At 47.3% G+C, this 14,723-nt stretch overlaps 7 non-coding genes across 7 annotated transcripts; all 7 read right to left on the bottom strand.

The window, feature by feature from the left end:
• Positions 1 to 1,758: 1,758 nt before the first annotated feature.
• On the bottom strand, positions 1,759 to 1,830 carry TRNAP-UGG (transfer RNA proline (anticodon UGG)). Its single transcript has one exon. It is a non-coding gene; the product is annotated as a tRNA-Pro (tRNA).
• Positions 1,831 to 3,145: 1,315 nt separating this feature from the next.
• On the bottom strand, positions 3,146 to 3,218 carry TRNAV-CAC (transfer RNA valine (anticodon CAC)). Its single transcript has one exon. It is a non-coding gene; the product is annotated as a tRNA-Val (tRNA).
• A 2,259-nt stretch (positions 3,219 to 5,477) lies between these two features.
• On the bottom strand, positions 5,478 to 5,549 carry TRNAP-UGG (transfer RNA proline (anticodon UGG)). The gene has a single exon. It is a non-coding gene; the product is annotated as a tRNA-Pro (tRNA).
• Positions 5,550 to 6,852: 1,303 nt separating this feature from the next.
• Positions 6,853 to 6,925, bottom strand: TRNAV-CAC (transfer RNA valine (anticodon CAC)). The gene has a single exon. It is a non-coding gene; the product is annotated as a tRNA-Val (tRNA).
• A 3,691-nt stretch (positions 6,926 to 10,616) lies between these two features.
• Positions 10,617 to 10,689, bottom strand: TRNAV-CAC (transfer RNA valine (anticodon CAC)). Its single transcript has one exon. It is a non-coding gene; the product is annotated as a tRNA-Val (tRNA).
• A 420-nt stretch (positions 10,690 to 11,109) lies between these two features.
• Positions 11,110 to 11,181, bottom strand: TRNAP-UGG (transfer RNA proline (anticodon UGG)). The gene has a single exon. It is a non-coding gene; the product is annotated as a tRNA-Pro (tRNA).
• A 3,163-nt stretch (positions 11,182 to 14,344) lies between these two features.
• On the bottom strand, positions 14,345 to 14,417 carry TRNAV-CAC (transfer RNA valine (anticodon CAC)). The gene has a single exon. It is a non-coding gene; the product is annotated as a tRNA-Val (tRNA).
• Between the last annotated feature and the right edge of the window lie 306 nt (positions 14,418 to 14,723).

The following is a 14,723-nucleotide window of genomic DNA, read 5'->3' as shown; positions in this document are numbered from 1 at the left end:
GTCCTCAGCGTTTGCACCCCCCTTAGGATTCGAGGCCAAGAATGCCTATTCCTGAAGTTTGTTCCTGCCGCTGAAAGCCTTGTCGGTGTATGAGCCAAATGAATGCCCCAGTCGGCACGCTCTGACTGTCTTCACAGGTCTCCTCCTCATCCCGAAGGTTGGTGGCCCATTGACATCAGGGTGGAAGGTGCTTGCGATACACTGTTCCTTCCTTCCTTCCTTCCTTTATTCCTCTTATGCTGTTTATGTAATAAGAGGGGACGATACACAGAAGAGAGAAAGTGGCCCAACACACTAGACTAGCAGTCTTCTGATCAATCTGCAGCTGGCAAGGTGGGGGAGAGCCTTTATTTTGCACCTGCTGGGATCTGCATTGGCAGAAGCTCTGAGGGCTGGGCCTTTCCTTTTGCCTGTAAAAACAAAAAGCAGCCCTCCTCCCTCCAGCCCTGAGAGCATGGGCATGACACTGGAAAAAGCAGCATCTCCCCTTTGGTAAAGATGACCATTGCACAGCTGCTCACTCAGAGCTCGATCGTGCTCGATCAGGCGAGATATATTTAGGTCACCAGCAAAGTCTGTTCTCTTTTCTTGCGTAGGGTGAGCATTCACAGAGCCCAGCTTCGTTGACAAGAGTGCAAAAGGTGTATACTAAAAGCTTTCTGCTTTACTTGAGCGCCATGGCCGTTATTGTATTTTGGCTGCTCCAAGCAATCTCTGTCCAGCCGATGCAAATTTCCAGCTCAAATTTTCCCAGCACTCAAAAAGTCCCTCCTCCCGCCAGCTCTGCTTTCAGGAAGTTCAGCAGAAGCAGTCCAACTTCTGTTCCCACTTCAGAGGAAAAGCTTTCTCGGGCCAGAGAAAGCCAGGGAATCACTGTACCGGCAAGTGCATTTCTTACAACTGGTAATCCCTCAGAACACAGAAATGAAGAAGCTGTATATGAAAATGTATTATTTCTTTGGTACACTAACCTATGTAACTAATATGGACCATTTCAGAGGACGGAGCGGACCCAACTGTGATCCCAGAGACCCAAATACCCAGCAGTAGGGAAAATAAATCCTCTCTGTGCTCTGCAACATTACATACACAAAATGCAAGCGCGTGCATTTTTTTATTGGCCCCATATACAGAATACATGTGAGGATGCTTGCCTTCCCAGTGTATTTCTCAAGCTCTTGAGAGCATATGCTATTTCCATGGGAACGCAAATAAGTTCATACTTTACATTTGTGTGTGACAAAAGGGGAAAAAAACTATTTTGTGTAAAATGCCAGCAGAGAGTGTTTCTGCCCGGTCTCGAACCGGGGACCTTTATAACCACTACACTACAGAAACAGCTGCTTGCTCACCTTTGTAGGGACTGGGAGAACAGGTGCAAAGGGCAGTGCAAGTGGACCTGCTTAAAGACTAATCAAATGCCTTGCGCCTGAAGCTCACACAATCCAGCCTAAAACATACGTCCTATCAAGCATGCGCACATATACAAGTATGCCAGCTGAGGGCCTATGCAGCGTACAGAGGGAAGGACATATTTCCACTTTGAGATCGGACGGCCAAAACTCACAAGCAAATCAAGGAATGTTACTGAGAGCTAACAGAGAACACAAAGTGCTTGTCGCAAGGACATGGCACGCAAAGAGGTTCAGGAAGTGAATTGTTCATCGACTACTGCTTACCGAGAAAACCAGAGAGTCTGTCCAATGAAAATAACATTGAAAAAACAAAAAAAAGGAGCTCAAGTTAACCACCTTGATTGGGCTCGTCCGGGATTTGAACCCGGGACCTCTCGCACCCAAAGCGAGAATCATACCCCTAGACCAACGAGCCACGGTCCTTTGAGCATTTGACGGAATTGTCCTCAGCGTTTGCACCCCCCTTAGGATTCGAGGCCAAGAATGCCTATTCCTGAAGTTTGTTCCTGCCGCTGAAAGCCTTGTCGGTGTATGAGCCAAATGAATGCCCCAGTCGGCACGCTCTGACTGTCTTCACAGGTCTCCTCCTCATCCCGAAGGTTGGTGGCCCATTGACATCAGGGTGGAAGGTGCTTGCGATACACTGTTCCTTCCTTCCTTCCTTCCTTCCTTTATTCCTCTTATGCTGTTTATGTAATAAGAGGGGACGATACACAGAAGAGAGAAAGTGGCCCAACACACTAGACTAGCAGTCTTCTGATCAATCTGCAGCTGGCAAGGTGGGGGAGAGCCTTTATTTTGCACCTGCTGGGATCTGCATTGGCAGAAGCTCTGAGGGCTGGGCCTTTCCTTTTGCCTGTAAAAACAAAAAGCAGCCCTCCTCCCTCCAGCCCTGAGAGCATGGGCGTGACACTGGAAAAAGCAGCATCTCCCCTTTGGTAAAGATGACCATTGCACAGCTGCTCACTCAGAGCTCGATCGTGCTCGATCAGGCGAGATATATTTAGGTCACCAGCAAAGTCTGTTCTCTTTTCTTGCGTAGGGTGAGCATTCACAGAGCCCAGCTTCGTTGACAAGAGTGCAAAAGGTGTATACTAAAAGCTTTCTGCTTTACTTGAGCGCCATGGCCGTTATTATATTTTGGCTGCTCCAAGCAATCTCTGTCCAGCCGATGCAAATTTCCAGCTCAAATTTTCCCAGCACTCAAAAAGTCCCTCCTCCCGCCAGCTCTGCTTTCAGGAAGTTCAGCAGAAGCAGTCCAACTTCTGTTCCCACTTCAGAGGAAAAGCTTTCTCGGGCCAGAGAAAGCCAGGGAATCACTGTACCGGCAAGTGCATTTCTTACAACTGGTAATCCCTCAGAACACAGAAATGAAGAAGCTGTATATGAAAATGTATTATTTCATTGGTACACTAACCTATGTAACTAATATGGACCATTTCAGAGGACGGAGCGGACCCAACTGTGATCCCAGAGACCCAAATACCCAGCAGTAGGGAAAATAAATCCTCTCTGTGCTCTGCAACATTACATACACAAAATGCAAGCGCGTGCATTTTTTTATTGGCCCCATATACAGAATACATGTGAGGATGCTTGCCTTCCCAGTGTATTTCTCAAGCTCTTGAGAGCATATGCTATTTCCATGGGAACGCAAATAAGTTCATACTTTACATTTGTGTGTGACAAAAGGGGAAAAAAACTATTTTGTGTAAAATGCCAGCAGAGAGTGTTTCTGCCCGGTCTCGAACCGGGGACCTTTCGCGTGTGAGGCGAACGTGATAACCACTACACTACAGAAACAGCTGCTTGCTCACCTTTGTAGGGACTGGGAGAACAGGTGCAAAGGGCAGTGCAAGTGGACCTGCTTAAAGACTAATCAAATGCCTTGCGCCTGAAGCTCACACAATCCAGCCTAAAACATACGTCCTATCAAGCATGCGCACATATACAAGTATGCCAGCTGAGGGCCTATGCAGCGTACAGAGGGAAGGACATATTTCCACTTTGAGATCGGACGGCCAAAACTCACAAGCAAATCAAGGAATGTTACTGAGAGCTAACAGAGAACACAAAGTGCTTGTCGCAAGGACATGGCACGCAAAGAGGTTCAGGAAGTGAATTGTTCATCGACTACTGCTTACCGAGAAAACCAGAGAGTCTGTCCAATGAAAATAACATTGAAAAAACAAAAAAAAGGAGCTCAAGTTAACCACCTTGATTGGGCTCGGGACCTCTCGCACCCAAAGCGAGAATCATACCCCTAGACCAACGAGCCACGGTCCTTTGAGCATTTGACGGAATTGTCCTCAGCGTTTGCACCCCCCTTAGGATTCGAGGCCAAGAATGCCTATTCCTGAAGTTTGTTCCTGCCGCTGAAAGCCTTGTCGGTGTATGAGCCAAATGAATGCCCCAGTCGGCACGCTCTGACTGTCTTCACAGGTCTCCTCCTCATCCCGAAGGTTGGTGGCCCATTGACATCAGGGTGGAAGGTGCTTGCGATACACTGTTCCTTCCTTCCTTCCTTCCTTCCTTTATTCCTCTTATGCTGTTTATGTAATAAGAGGGGACGATACACAGAAGAGAGAAAGTGGCCCAACACACTAGACTAGCAGTCTTCTGATCAATCTGCAGCTGGCAAGGTGGGGGAGAGCCTTTATTTTGCACCTGCTGGGATCTGCATTGGCAGAAGCTCTGAGGGCTGGGCCTTTCCTTTTGCCTGTAAAAACAAAAAGCAGCCCTCCTCCTTCCAGAGAGCATAGGCGTGACACTGGAAAAAGCAGCATCTCCCCTTTGGTAAAGATGACCATTGCACAGCTGCTCACTCAGAGCTCGATCGTGCTCGATCAGGCGAGATATATTTAGGTCACCAGCAAAGTCTGTTCTCTTTTCTTGCGTAGGGTGAGCATTCACAGAGCCCAGCTTCGTTGACAAGAGTGCAAAAGGTGTATACTAAAAGCTTTCTGCTTTACTTGAGCGCCATGGCCGTTATTATATTTTGGCTGCTCCAAGCAATCTCTGTCCAGCCGATGCAAATTTCCAGCTCAAATTTTCCCAGCACTCAAAAAGTCCCTCCTCCCGCCAGCTCTGCTTTCAGGAAGTTCAGCAGAAGCAGTCCAACTTCTGTTCCCACTTCAGAGGAAAAGCTTTCTCGGGCCAGAGAAAGCCAGGGAATCACTGTACCGGCAAGTGCATTTCTTACAACTGGTAATCCCTCAGAACACAGAAATGAAGAAGCTGTATATGAAAATGTATTATTTCTTTGGTACACTAACCTATGTAACTAATATGGACCATTTCAGAGGACGGAGCGGACCCAACTGTGATCCCAGAGACCCAAATACCCAGCAGTAGGGAAAATAAATCCTCTCTGTGCTCTGCAACATTACATACACAAAATGCAAGCGCGTGCATTTTTTTATTGGCCCCATATACAGAATACATGTGAGGATGCTTGCCTTCCCAGTGTATTTCTCAAGCTCTTGAGAGCATATGCTATTTCCATGGGAACGCAAATAAGTTCATACTTTACATTTGTGTGTGACAAAAGGGGAAAAAAACTATTTTGTGTAAAATGCCAGCAGAGAGTGTTTCTGCCCGGTCTCGAACCAGGGACCTTTATAACCACTACACTACAGAAACAGCTGCTTGCTCACCTTTGTAGGGACTGGGAGAACAGGTGCAAAGGGCAGTGCAAGTGGACCTGCTTAAAGACTAATCAAATGCCTTGCGCCTGAAGCTCACACAATCCAGCCTAAAACATACGTCCTATCAAGCATGCGCACATATACAAGTATGCCAGCTGAGGGCCTATGCAGCGTACAGAGGGAAGGACATATTTCCACTTTGAGATCGGACGGCCAAAACTCACAAGCAAATCAAGGAATGTTACTGAGAGCTAACAGAGAACACAAAGTGCTTGTCGCAAGGACATGGCACGCAAAGAGGTTCAGGAAGTGAATTGTTCATCGACTACTGCTTACCGAGAAAACCAGAGAGTCTGTCCAATGAAAATAACATTGAAAAAACAAAAAAAAGGAGCTCAAGTTAACCACCTTGATTGGGCTCGTCCGGGATTTGAACCCGGGACCTCTCGCACCCAAAGCGAGAATCATACCCCTAGACCAACGAGCCACGGTCCTTTGAGCATTTGACGGAATTGTCCTCAGCGTTTGCACCCCCCTTAGGATTCGAGGCCAAGAATGCCTATTCCTGAAGTTTGTTCCTGCCGCTGAAAGCCTTGTCGGTGTATGAGCCAAATGAATGCCCCAGTCGGCACGCTCTGACTGTCTTCACAGGTCTCCTCCTCATCCCGAAGGTTGGTGGCCCATTGACATCAGGGTGGAAGGTGCTTGCGATACACTGTTCCTTCCTTCCTTTATTCCTCTTATGCTGTTTATGTAATAAGAGGGGACGATACACAGAAGAGAGAAAGTGGCCCAACACACTAGACTAGCAGTCTTCTGATCAATCTGCAGCTGGCAAGGTGGGGGAGAGCCTTTATTTTGCACCTGCTGGGATCTGCATTGGCAGAAGCTCTGAGGGCTGGGCCTTTCCTTTTGCCTGTAAAAACAAAAAGCAGCCCTCCTCCCTCCAGCCCTGAGAGCATGGGCGTGACACTGGAAAAAGCAGCATCTCCCCTTTGGTAAAGATGACCATTGCACAGCTGCTCACTCAGAGCTCGATCGTGCTCGATCAGGCGAGATATATTTAGGTCACCAGCAAAGTCTGTTCTCTTTTCTTGCGTAGGGTGAGCATTCACAGAGCCCAGCTTCGTTGACAAGAGTGCAAAAGGTGTATACTAAAAGCTTTCTGCTTTACTTGAGCGCCATGGCCGTTATTATATTTTGGCTGCTCCAAGCAATCTCTGTCCAGCCGATGCAAATTTCCAGCTCAAATTTTCCCAGCACTCAAAAAGTCCCTCCTCCCGCCAGCTCTGCTTTCAGGAAGTTCAGCAGAAGCAGTCCAACTTCTGTTCCCACTTCAGAGGAAAAGCTTTCTCGGGCCAGAGAAAGCCAGGGAATCACTGTACCGGCAAGTGCATTTCTTACAACTGGTAATCCCTCAGAACACAGAAATGAAGAAGCTGTATATGAAAATGTATTATTTCTTTGGTACACTAACCTATGTAACTAATATGGACCATTTCAGAGGACGGAGCGGACCCAACTGTGATCCCAGAGACCCAAATACCCAGCAGTAGGGAAAATAAATCCTCTCTGTGCTCTGCAACATTACATACACAAAATGCAAGCGCGTGCATTTTTTTATTGGCCCCATATACAGAATACATGTGAGGATGCTTGCCTTCCCAGTGTATTTCTCAAGCTCTTGAGAGCATATGCTATTTCCATGGGAACGCAAATAAGTTCATACTTTACATTTGTGTGTGACAAAAGGGGAAAAAAACTATTTTGTGTAAAATGCCAGCAGAGAGTGTTTCTGCCCGGTCTCGAACCGGGGACCTTTCGCGTGTGAGGCGAACGTGATAACCACTACACTACAGAAACAGCGGCTTGCTCACCTTTGTAGGGACTGGGAGAACAGGTGCAAAGGGCAGTGCAAGTGGACCTGCTTAAAGACTAATCAAATGCCTTGCGCCTGAAGCTCACACAATCCAGCCTAAAACATACGTCCTATCAAGCATGCGCACATATACAAGTATGCCAGCTGAGGGCCTATGCAGCGTACAGAGGGAAGGACATATTTCCACTTTGAGATCGGACGGCCAAAACTCACAAGCAAATCAAGGAATGTTACTGAGAGCTAACAGAGAACACAAAGTGCTTGTCGCAAGGACATGGCACGCAAAGAGGTTCAGGAAGTGAATTGTTCATCGACTACTGCTTACCGAGAAAACCAGAGAGTCTGTCCAATGAAAATAACATTGAAAAAACAAAAAAAAGGAGCTCAAGTTAACCACCTTGATTGGGCTCGTCCGGGATTTGAACCCGGGACCTCTCGCACCCAAAGCTAGAATCATACCCCTAGACCAACGAGCCACGGTCCTTTGAGCATTTGACGGAATTGTCCTCAGCGTTTGCACCCCCCTTAGGATTCGAGGCCAAGAATGCCTATTCCTGAAGTTTGTTCCTGCCGCTGAAAGCCTTGTCGGTGTATGAGCCAAATGAATGCCCCAGTCGGCACGCTCTGACTGTCTTCACAGGTCTCCTCCTCATCCCGAAGGTTGGTGGCCCATTGACATCAGGGTGGAAGGTGCTTGCGATACACTGTTCCTTCCTTCCTTCCTTCCTTCCTTTATTCCTCTTATGCTGTTTATGTAATAAGAGGGGACGATACACAGAAGAGAGAAAGTGGCCCAACACACTAGACTAGCAGTCTTCTGATCAATCTGCAGCTGGCAAGGTGGGGGAGAGCCTTTATTTTGCACCTGCTGGGATCTGGATTGGCAGAAGCTCTGAGGGCTGGGCCTTTCCTTTTGCCTGTAAAAACAAAAAGCAGCCCTCCTCCCTCCAGCCCTGAGAGCATGGGCGTGACACTGGAAAAAGCAGCATCTCCCCTTTGGTAAAGATGACCATTGCACAGCTGCTCACTCAGAGCTCGATCGTGCTCGATCAGGCGAGATATATTTAGGTCACCAGCAAAGTCTGTTCTCTTTTCTTGCGTAGGGTGAGCATTCACAGAGCCCAGCTTCGTTGACAAGAGTGCAAAAGGTGTATACTAAAAGCTTTCTGCTTTATTTGAACGCCATGGCCGTTATTATATTTTGGCTGCTCCAAGCAATCTCTGTCCAGCCGATGCAAATTTCCAGCTCAAATTTTCCCAGCACTCAAAAAGTCCCTCCTCCCGCCAGCTCTGCTTTCAGGAAGTTCAGCAGAAGCAGTCCAACTTCTGTTCCCACTTCAGAGGAAAAGCTTTCTCGGGCCAGAGAAAGCCAGGGAATCACTGTACCGGCAAGTGCATTTCTTACAACTGGTAATCCCTCAGAACACAGAAATGAAGAAGCTGTATATGAAAATGTATTATTTCTTTGGTACACTAACCTATGTAACTAATATGGACCATTTCAGAGGACGGAGCGGACCCAACTGTGATCCCAGAGACCCAAATACCCAGCAGTAGGGAAAATAAATCCTCTCTGTGCTCTGCAACATTACATACACAAAATGCAAGCGCGTGCATTTTTTTATTGGCCCCATATACAGAATACATGTGAGGATGCTTGCCTTCCCAGTGTATTTCTCAAGCTCTTGAGAGCATATGCTATTTCCATGGGAACGCAAATAAGTTCATACTTTACATTTGTGTGTGACAAAAGGGGAAAAAAACTATTTTGTGTAAAATGCCAGCAGAGAGTGTTTCTGCCCGGTCTCGAACCGGGGACCTTTAGTGTGTGAGGCGAACGTGATAACCACTACACTACAGAAACAGCTGCTTGCTCACCTTTGTAGGGACTGGGAGAACAGGTGCAAAGGGCAGTGCAAGTGGACCTGCTTAAAGACTAATCAAATGCCTTGCGCCTGAAGCTCACACAATCCAGCCTAAAACATACGTCCTATCAAGCATGCGCACATATACAAGTATGCCAGCTGAGGGCCTATGCAGCGTACAGAGGGAAGGACATATTTCCACTTTGAGATCGGACGGCCAAAACTCACAAGCAAATCAAGGAATGTTACTGAGAGCTAACAGAGAACACAAAGTGCTTGTCGCAAGGACATGGCACGCAAAGAGGTTCAGGAAGTGAATTGTTCATCGACTACTGCTTACCGAGAAAACCAGAGAGTCTGTCCAATGAAAATAACATTGAAAAAACAAAAAAAAGGAGCTCAAGTTAACCACCTTGATTGGGCTCGTCCGGGATTTGAACCTCGGACCTCTCGCACCCAAAGCGAGAATCATACCCCTAGACCAACGAGCCACGGTCCTTTGAGCATTTGACGGAATTGTCCTCAGCGTTTGCACCCCCCTTAGGATTCGAGGCCAAGAATGCCTATTCCTGAAGTTTGTTCCTGCCGCTGAAAGCCTTGTCGGTGTATGAGCCAAATGAATGCCCCAGTCGGCACGCTCTGACTGTCTTCACAGGTCTCCTCCTCATCCCGAAGGTTGGTGGCCCATTGACATCAGGGTGGAAGGTACTTGCGATACACTGTTCCTTCCTTCCTTCCTTCCTTCCTTCCTTTATTCCTCTTATGCTGTTTATGTAATAAGAGGGGACGATACACAGAAGAGAGAAAGTGGCCCAACACACTAGACTAGCAGTCTTCTGATCAATCTGCAGCTGGCAAGGTGGGGGAGAGCCTTTATTTTGCACCTGCTGGGATCTGCATTGGCAGAAGCTCTGAGGGCTGGGCCTTTCCTTTTGCCTGTAAAAACAAAAAGCAGCCCTCCTCCCTCCAGCCCTGAGAGCATGGGCGTGACACTGGAAAAAGCAGCATCTCCCCTTTGGTAAAGATGACCATTGCACAGCTGCTCACTCAGAGCTCGATCGTGCTCGATCAGGCGAGATATATTTAGGTCACCAGCAAAGTCTGTTCTCTTTTCTTGCGTAGGGTGAGCATTCACAGAGCCCAGCTTCGTTGACAAGAGTGCAAAAGGTGTATACTAAAAGCTTTCTGCTTTACTTGAGCGCCATGGCCGTTATTATATTTTGGCTGCTCCAAGCAATCTCTGTCCAGCCGATGCAAATTTCCAGCTCAAATTTTCCCAGCACTCAAAAAGTCCCTCCTCCCGCCAGCTCTGCTTTCAGGAAGTTCAGCAGAAGCAGTCCAACTTCTGTTCCCACTTCAGAGGAAAAGCTTTCTCGGGCCAGAGAAAGCCAGGGAATCACTGTACCGGCAAGTGCATTTCTTACAACTGGTAATCCCTCAGAACACAGAAATGAAGACGCTGTATATGAAAATGTATTATTTCTTTGGTACACTAACCTATGTAACTAATATGGACCATTTCAGAGGACGGAGCGGACCCAACTGTGATCCCAGAGACCCAAATACCCAGCAGTAGGGAAAATAAATCCTCTCTGTGCTCTGCAACATTACATACACAAAATGCAAGCGCGTGCATTTTTTTATTGGCCCCATATACAGAATACATGTGAGGATGCTTGCCTTCCCAGTGTATTTCTCAAGCTCTTGAGAGCATATGCTATTTCCATGGGAACGCAAATAAGTTCATACTTTACATTTGTGTGTGACAAAAGGGGAAAAAAACTATTTTGTGTAAAATGCCAGCAGAGAGTGTTTCTGCCCGGTCTCGAACCGGGGACCTTTCGCGTGTGAGGCGAACGTGATAACCACTACACTACAGAAACAGCTGCTTGCTCACCTTTGTAGGGACTGGGAGAACAGGTGCAAAGGGCAGTGCAAGTGGACCTGCTTAAAGACTAATCAAATGCCTTGCGCCTGAAGCTCACACAATCCAGCCTAAAACATACGTCCTATCAAGCATGCGCACATATACAAGTATGCCAGCTGAGGGCCTATGCAGCGTACAGAGGGAAGGACATATTTCCACTTTGAGATCGGACGGCCAAAACTCACAAGCAAATCAAGGAATGTTACTGAGAGCTAACAGAGAACACAAAGTGCTTGTCGCAAGGACATGGCACGCAAAGAGGTTCAGGAAGTGAATTGTTCATCGACTACTGCTTACCGAGAAAACCAGAGAGTCTGTCCAATGAAAATAACATTGAAAAAACAAAAAAAAGGAGCTCAAGTTAACCACCTTGATTGGGCTCGTCCGGGATTTGAACCCGGGACCTCTCGCACCCAAAGCGAGAATCATACCCCTAGACCAACGAGCCACGGTCCTTTGAGCATTTGACGGAATTGTCCTCAGCGTTTGCACCCCCCTTAGGATTCGAGGCCAAGAATGCCTATTCCTGAAGTTTGTTCCTGCCGCTGAAAGCCTTGTCGGTGTATGAGCCAAATGAATGCCCCAGTCGGCACGCTCTGACTGTCTTCACAGGTCTCCTCCTCATCCCGAAGGTTGGTGGCCCATTGACATCAGGGTGGAAGGTGCTTGCGATACACTGTTCCTTCCTTCCTTCCTTCCTTCCTTTATTCCTCTTATGCTGTTTATGTAATAAGAGGGGACGATACACAGAAGAGAGAAAGTGGCCCAACACACTAGACTAGCAGTCTTCTGATCAATCTGCAGCTGGCAAGGTGGGGGAGAGCCTTTATTTTGCACCTGCTGGGATCTGCATTGGCAGAAGCTCTGAGGGCTGGGCCTTTCCTTTTGCCTGTAAAAACAAAAAGCAGCCCTCCTCCCTCCAGCCCTGAGAGCATAGGAGTGACACTGGAAAAAGCAGCATCTCCCCTTTGGTAAAGATGACCATTGCACAGCTGCTCACTCAGAGCTCGATCGTGCTCGATCAGGCGAGATATATTTAGGTCACCAGCAAAGTCTGTTCTCTTTTCTTGCGTAGGGTGAGCATTCACAGAGCCCAGCTTCGTTGACAAGAGTGCAAAAGGTGTATACTAAAAGCTTTCTGCTTTACTTGAGCGCCATGGCCGTTATTATATTTTGGCTGCTCCAAGCAATCTCTGTCCAGCCGATGCAAATTTCCAGCTCAAATTTTCCCAGCACTCAAAAAGTCCCTCCTCCCGCCAGCTCTGCTTTCAGGAAGTTCAGCAGAAGCAGTCCAACTTCTGTTCCCACTTCAGAGGAAAAGCTTTCTCGGGCCAGAGAAAGCCAGGGAATCACTGTACCGGCAAGTGCATTTCTTACAACTGGTAATCCCTCAGAACACAGAAATGAAGAAGCTGTATATGAAAATGTATTATTTCTTTGGTACACTAACCTATGTAACTAATATGGACCATTTCAGAGGACGGAGCGGACCCAACTGTGATCCCAGAGACCCAAATACCCAGCAGTAGGGAAAATAAATCCTCTCTGTGCTCTGCAACATTACATACACAAAATGCAAGCGCGTGCATTTTTTTATTGGCCCCATATACAGAATACATGTGAGGATGCTTGCCTTCCCAGTGTATTTCTCAAGCTCTTGAGAGCATATGCTATTTCCATGGGAACGCAAATAAGTTCATACTTTACATTTGTGTGTGACAAAAGGGGAAAAAAACTATTTTGTGTAAAATGCCAGCAGAGAGTGTTTCTGCCCGGTCTCGAACCGGGGACCTTTATAACCACTACACTACAGAAACAGCTGCTTGCTCACCTTTGTAGGGACTGGGAGAACAGGTGCAAAGGGCAGTGCAAGTGGACCTGCTTAAAGACTAATCAAATGCCTTGCGCCTGAAGCTCACACAATCCAGCCTAAAACATACGTCCTATCAAGCATGCGCACATATACAAGTATGCCAGCTGAGGGCCTATGCAGCGTACAGAGGGAAGGACATATTTCCACTTTGAGATCGGACGGCCAAAACTCACAAGCAAATCAAGGAATGTTACTGAGAGCTAACAGAGAACACAAAGTGCTTGTCGCAAGGACATGGCACGCAAAGAGGTTCAGGAAGTGAATTGTTCATCGACTACTGCTTACCGAGAAAACCAGAGAGTCTGTCCAATGAAAATAACATTGAAAAAACAAAAAAAAGGAGCTCAAGTTAACCACCTTGATTGGGCTCGTCCGGGATTTCTCGCACCCAAAGCGAGAATCATACCCCTAGACCAACGAGCCACGGTCCTTTGAGCATTTGACGGAATTGTCCTCAGCGTTTGCACCCCCCTTAGGATTCGAGGCCAAGAATGCCTATTCCTGAAGTTTGTTCCTGCCGCTGAAAGCCTTGTCGGTGTATGAGCCAAATGAATGCCCCAGTCGGCACGCTCTGACTGTCTTCACAGGTCTCCTCCTCATCCCGAAGGTTGGTGGCCCATTGACATCAGGGTGGAAGGTGCTTGCGATACACTGTTCCTTCCTTCCTTCCTTCCTTCCTTTATTCCTCTTATGCTGTTTATGTAATAAGAGGGGACGATACACAGAAGAGAGAAAGTGGCCCAACACACTAGACTAGCAGTCTTCTGATCAATCTGCAGCTGGCAAGGTGGGGGAGAGCCTTTATTTTGCACCTGCTGGGATCTGCATTGGCAGAAGCTCTGAGGGCTGGGCCTTTCCTTTTGCCTGTAAAAACAAAAAGCAGCCCTCCTCCCTCCAGCCCTGAGAGCATGGGCGTGACACTGGAAAAAGCAGCATCTCCCCTTTGGTAAAGATGACCATTGCACAGCTGCTCACTCAGAGCTCGATCGTGCTCGATCAGGCGAGATATATTTAGGTCACCAGCAAAGTCTGTTCTCTTTTCTTGCGTAGGGTGAGCATTCACAGAGCCCAGCTTCGTTGACAAGAGTGCAAAAGGTGTATACTAAAAGCTTTCTGCTTTACTTGAGCGCCATGGCCGTTATTATATTTTGGCTGCTCCAAGCAATCTCTGTCCAGCCGATGCAAATTTCCAGCTCAAATTTTCCCAGCACTCAAAAAGTCCCTCCTCCCGCCAGCTCTGCTTTCAGGAAGTTCAGCAGAAGCAGTCCAACTTCTGTTCCCACTTCAGAGGAAAAGCTTTCTCGGGCCAGAGAAAGCCAGGGAATCACTGTACCGGCAAGTGCATTTCTTACAACTGGTAATCCCTCAGAACACAGAAATGAAGAAGCTGTATATGAAAATGTATTATTTCTTTGGTACACTAACCTATGTAACTAATATGGACCATTTCAGAGGACGGAGCGGACCCAACTGTGATCCCAGAGACCCAAATACCCAGCAGTAGGGAAAATAAATCCTCTCTGTGCTCTGCAACATTACATACACAAAATGCAAGCGCGTGCATTTTTTTATTGGCCCCATATACAGAATACATGTGAGGATGCTTGCCTTCCCAGTGTATTTCTCAAGCTCTTGAGAGCATATGCTATTTCCATGGGAACGCAAATAAGTTCATACTTTACATTTGTGTGTGACAAAAGGGGAAAAAAACTATTTTGTGTAAAATGCCAGCAGAGAGTGTTTCTGCCCGGTCTCGAACCGGGGACCTTTCGCGTGTGAGGCGAACGTGATAACCACTACACTACAGAAACAGCTGCTTGCTCACCTTTGTAGGGACTGGGAGAACAGGTGCAAAGGGCAGTGCAAGTGGACCTGCTTAAAGACTAATCAAATGCCTTGCGCCTGAAGCTCACACAATCCAGCCTAAAACATACGTCCTATCAAGCATGCGCACATATACAAGTATGCCAGCTGAGGGCCTATGCAGCGTACAGAGGGAAGGACATATTTCCACTTTGAGATCGGACGGCCAAAACTCACAAGCAAATCAAGGAATGTTACTGAGAGCTAACAGAGAACACAAAGTGCTTGTCGCAAGGACATGGCACGCAAAGAGG

This window comes from Ambystoma mexicanum, chromosome 2q, assembly GCF_040938575.1.
Source record: "Ambystoma mexicanum isolate Mex_15411 chromosome 2q, UKY_AmexF1_1, whole genome shotgun sequence".
In the NCBI taxonomy this organism is placed as follows: Eukaryota; Metazoa; Chordata; class Amphibia; order Caudata; family Ambystomatidae; genus Ambystoma; species Ambystoma mexicanum.
Note: the sequence above shows the minus strand (reverse complement) of the source record. Positions and strands in the feature narration are given on the sequence as shown.